This window comes from Mastomys coucha, unplaced genomic scaffold, assembly GCF_008632895.1.
Source record: "Mastomys coucha isolate ucsf_1 unplaced genomic scaffold, UCSF_Mcou_1 pScaffold7, whole genome shotgun sequence".
Lineage (NCBI taxonomy): Eukaryota > Metazoa > Chordata > Mammalia > Rodentia > Muridae > Mastomys > Mastomys coucha.
The window spans coordinates 49,865,647-49,870,801 of NW_022196913.1; positions in this window are offsets into that span (position 1 = coordinate 49,865,647).

The window sequence follows — 5,155 nt, forward strand, 5'->3', positions numbered from 1 at the left end:
TTAGAGACACAGCACCAATCTCAGAAAAAGGAAATCAAGCAGAAATTAGAATTTCTTTGGTAAGGACAGTGAAGAATCCGAGTCTAAGTTTGGTAAGGCACAGTTTTTCGAGAGAAATGGAAATTTTTATTTTCTCTAGCCAACTTAAAAGAAATGACAAATGAGGCCAGGGTTTGTTTTTCTGAAGTGCAGCTATGAGTTTTACTGTGGGTTTTGAAGATAACTCTGGAAAAGCAATTTCAGCTACAAAGGAAATGAAGGAGGCAAAACAAATTATGGCTTCTCTTTTTTTAAAAAGATGCAAATACCTCAGGGGACCCATGGAGCTGCTGGTCATGCTCCATTCAAGATGCAAGACTTTATTCAGCAGTACTCCCTTTCTGATGCTCAGGGAAGCAGGATCCTGCTGGGGAGGGAAAATCTGCAGTTTTGGAGCTCCAGGGTCATGTGAGGTGTGAGGAGAGAGTGGGTGTGGACTTAGGAGAGAAAGGTTTGCTTAGAATTATTCCGGTTTCAAAGCTGTCACGGGAATGTCCTTATAGTGTCAGACAACCCGGGGCACTTAGTGACCCCAAGTTCTTTGGACCACTTCACGAATCCCTTCTTCTTTCTGTTTCTACTTACTCCGTTAGACTAAGCCTTCCTCATTTCTAGGCTTCGGGGCTTTGAGTAGTCTTCTTAGATGTCTTCTGCATTTCCTGAGTGGTCCTCAGGACCTAATTTCCCGGCATCCCCTGTTTTGCATCCACAACTATGGAGTAGCTCCTGGAAAGTTGAAGTTTACCAAATCCAGGGTTGGGAGTGGAGGTGGGGGTGCGGGTGGGGGTGGGGGTGGGAGGTCTGGGGCTGTTAGGATTGGAGAAGATTATATGGCAGGGGCTGGCACTGAAGACAAAGCAAGACTGAAGAAAGGCTGAGATAAAAGCCTGAGAAACGGAAGAGTCCTTTCAAGGCCACTTCTCTGTAAGGTGGGTTCCCGCAAACAGAACAGTAGGAAAGTAACAATATGGGTTAACTATTTAAGGTGGCTCGCTGTGGGAGGGTTAATCAGAAGACAAGCCCTTACCACATCAGTTCACACTGATCGTGTCTACTGGGCGATGGTCTGTCTGCTGCTCAGCAGGTCGCTTGGAAGCAGAGTTCCTGCTTGACAACTGTCTTAGGGTTTCTATTGCTGTGACAAAACACCATGATCAAAAAACTAGTTGGGGAAGAAAGGGTGTCTTTGTCTTACCCTTCCATACGCACTCTTCATCATTGAAGGAAGTCAGGACAGGAACTCAAGCAGGACAGGAACATGGAAGCAGGAGCTGATACAGAGACCAAGGAGGGGTGCTTCTTACTGGCTTTCTCCCCATGGCTTGCTCAGTTGGCTTTCGTATAGAAGCTAGGACCAATAATAGCCCAGGGATTGCACTATCCACCATGGGCTGGGCCCTCCCTCATCAATCACTAATTTAAAAAATACCTTACAGCTTGGTTTTATGGTGTCATTTTCTCAATTGAGGTCCATTTCTTTCTAGCTTGTGCCAAATTGACATAAGACTAGCTGGCACAGTGACCTTTTAGCATAAGTGACTGACTCCATTTTGATTTTTTTCTAGTCCAGTGGAGTAAGCCCCAGGGAGGAGCTGCCTTGCAAACAAAGGCCTCTTACAGTTTCATTAGCATGCTCAGAGCTTAGGACGGTCAACAGCAGTCCACATCTGGACTCACTGCTAGCCTCCAGAGCTTCATCCCCAGAGTGACCATTTAATAGGGTCTGGTGTTTCCTGCCCTCCTAAATCTTTGAAACTAGCTTGCCCAGGAGGTTCTAATTTGTCATTGTTCTCTAACAGTGCCTGCCTGTCCACAGGCAGGGGTCTGGAGGCAGGAGCTGATGCAGACTGCTGAGGGGACCCTGTCCCACTGCCCCCTGCCACTGGAATTGCCTCTGACAAGCCTCCACAGGCCATGAACGGCACCCTTTCTGTGCAAATGTTTCACAGTGTGAGAAGAAGGCAAAACAAAAAACAAAACAAAAAAACAAAAATGACAATAGTCTGTGTAGGAGCCCTAAAGATGTCCTCAGAGGCTGAATTCAGCAATGTGGCCCTGGCCTTGGTTTCTTAATCTGAAAAAGGGGGGCTCGTCTAGTTCACTGTATGGATAGAAGGACTTCAGTATTCTGTCTGACACATACTAAGCCCTCTGTAAATGCTAACACCTAACTCACTACTGACACTCTTATTGTTGTGATTATTATCTTTAGCAAGAACTATAAGAGTGATAAAGTCTGTCTGTCTGTCTGCTTACTTTGCCTATCTGCCTGTCTATCTATCTGTCTGTCTGCCTGCCTGCCTGCCTGCGTGCCTGCCTGCCTGCCTGCCTGCCTGCCTGTCTGTCTGTCTGCCTGCCTGCCTGCCTGCCTGCCTGCCTACCTACCTACCTACCTACCTACCTACCTACCTACCTACCTACCTACCTACCTACCTATTTATCTACCTATCTATCTGCCTAATTTATCTATTTATTCATTTACTCAGAGAGAACGTTTCATACGGCTAGAACCTGGCCTGGCCCTAAGTCATGGCAGTCCCTTCAGACTTCCACATGCTAGTTTTATAGCGGTGTTTCAATGATTTCCTCTGCATCATGAATTCTTTCTCTTTTTTTGAGAATGGGTCTTTACATTGTGCATCATTGCTAATTTAATAGTTTTGCTATGTAGCCAGGCTGGCTTAGAACTTTCTGTGTAGCTGAAACTTCCCAGAACTCCTAATTCTCCCTCTACCCCTTACCTGTTGGGGTTACAGATGTGCCCCACCATGACTAGCTTGTACTTTGGAGTTTTAAATAAATCGTCTCCCTCTTCTTCATGTCTATATCCTTCTTCACCAAGCCATAAGATTATAACAGTCATTGTTTCCAAATAAACGTTGGTCTGCACGACCTGGCCTTGCAGGGGAAGCCAGTGACACCAGTGGGATGCTGACTGTGCCTTTGGCTTTGCTTAGAGGAAGGAAATTTGAGGCAAAGAATATCAGGTAAAAATACAACGGATACAGGAAAGTGTTTTGGGAGGGAGGGGGTATCTATAAATCCAGTCTCCTTTCTGGGGTAAATACATAAAAACCACAGGAGTTTGTTGTTTTTAACTAACCTCCTTTATTGGGCCCCAAAGGGTAAACCCCAAAATGGAGTCATTCATGCTAAAGCTCCTTCTCATGAAGAAGGAGGAACACACACTTTAACCTGGCTTCCTGAGAATCAGGACTAGAACGGAAACAGACAAATGTCCCAATTCATTCCCTGTTTTAACCCTTACACAAAAGCTAACCTGATATTAACCCGTTCCTCCTGTCTGTCTCCCTGATCCTGCTACACGCTCAAGTTTCCCAGAGTTTGCTCTCTATCTGGAGCCAGATGGAGGACTGTGAGCCCATCCAGCACTTGGAAGCCAAGGCAAGTGGACTGGGAATTCAAGGTCACCTTGTCAAGAAAGAGAGAAAGGAAGAAAGAAAGAAGGAAAGAAAGAGAGAGAGAAGCAGTCTGCTTTCGGTTGTTAGTTTCTGCTTTCTTTATCCACCTCCATTTTCTTTTCTATAAAATCAGGCACATGCCACCCCCTCAGCTTACTGCAACACCTACTTTATGGGATGAAAGCTGGCCTGACTCTAGAATAGAAAAACAAAGCCAGTTAAGATCTCAAAACAAAATTGTCATAATTCTGTCCTTTGACAAATCCCAACAGCCACTTGCATCTGGATTTTAGAGATATAGCCTATTGCTATGACAACCCTGGCTGCGTCATAATTTGTCCCACGTCAGCGCCAGCGTACTCTTCAAAGAGAAACACATTTACATGAAGCTATTTATCTTTCATCTCATATCAAAGAAGCCATGCAGATTATCTTTACCCAGGGAATCTATAATTGGAGGAAACAATTTTTCCTTTTAGCCTCTGCTCACTGAAAAACGTCTTGTTTATGGTACTCACATAAAAGGCAAGACCCTCTGCACATGAAGGGAAGCCCACTACCTCAGCAGAAACCCCTCAGAAGTGTTCAGACTCAGGCTGACAGACAAGCTGTTTGCAAGGTCAGGAGAAAAAAGAGGGCCAACCTCACTGCTAATTCAAGAATCGCCCAATACTCGCTCTACATTTAAGCATGATGTTGAGTTTGAGCCAGAAAAGCCGCCCTACCCCACAATGTTTATGTGTTTGAACACTTGGCCCTCAGCCAGTTGTGCTATTTGAAGGGATTGTGGACCTTTTAAGAGGAAGGACCCTGGGGCCAGGGAGATGATCCAGTGGATAAAGCATTCGGTACTCAGGTATAAGGACCAACATTTGTATCCCAGCATATAAATGCTAGGCCATCATTGGATCTGCCTGCAATTCCAGTGTTGTGTATCTGCACATGATGTGAGCCCATATACATGCAAACACTCGTGTACATCCCCCACCCAAACACTCATACACACATGCATGCATATCATACACAGACATATGCCAAGAAGGAGGAGTGAGGGCTGCATGCAAAAATGGGTCACTGGGTCTGAACTCTTGAGACTGTATAGCTCAGGGACTAAAGAGATAGCTCAGCCAGTAAAGGTGGTAGCCACCAAGCCTCATAGTAGAAGCAAAACCCAGATTCCAAAAGGTGTCCTGGCTTCCACACACATTCTGTAGCACACATGCACCCCGACTTACACAGACACGTAACAGACTCTAGTGATAATTTTTTTAAAATTCAGAGAATTGATAGCTCTGCTCCAGTTCTAGCTTGAAGTCCATCCTCCCTGATTCACCAAAATCCTGCTATTGTGGAGCCACCGCTGCCATGTCCTCCCTCCATCCTCCCTCACTGGGAGGGATTAATCGAATCCCCTCAAACCATGGGCCAGGATAAATCTCTCCCCTTGTAAGTCACTTTATCACAGCGAAGACAAATGTGACTGACATACCTGGTGTTAGCATGTTTTTGACTTGACCTTCATCAGAAACATCTCCAGTTTCTAGTGTTTTCATGTCATAGCTGGGATTACATGAGTGTTACAAGTAAAGAAGGCTGGGTTATATCCATTGTAGCTCACAACTTCCTTCCTTCTTCCTTCCTTCCTTCCTTTCTTCTTCTTCTTCTTCTTCTTCTTCTTCTTCTTCTTCTTCTTC